Genomic DNA, 279 nt, shown 5'->3' with positions numbered 1-279 from the left:
CTTTACTTTCATCCTATCGTAAATTGTTTCATTGCAATGATTACAATACCCTCCATGCATCATCAAACAACCAAAGGTTACACCCCACAAGCATGCCCCTGGGTCGTCAGTACACAGCCCCTCTCCCTCTCTGGGTCTCTGCCTCCATCTCTGGCGTCACTGCTTCTCTAGGTAGGGTCTCACACACAGCTCTTCTCCCTTGATGGTCCCAGGGACCTCCTCTCCTGGACTGGCTCTCATCTCAGAAATAACAAGTGATGAATAAAAAAGAAAACTTAC

This window comes from Chrysochloris asiatica, unplaced genomic scaffold (genome assembly GCF_000296735.1).
Source record: "Chrysochloris asiatica unplaced genomic scaffold, ChrAsi1.0 scaffold01476, whole genome shotgun sequence".
Taxonomy (NCBI): domain Eukaryota; kingdom Metazoa; phylum Chordata; class Mammalia; order Afrosoricida; family Chrysochloridae; genus Chrysochloris; species Chrysochloris asiatica.
Note: the sequence above shows the minus strand (reverse complement) of the source record.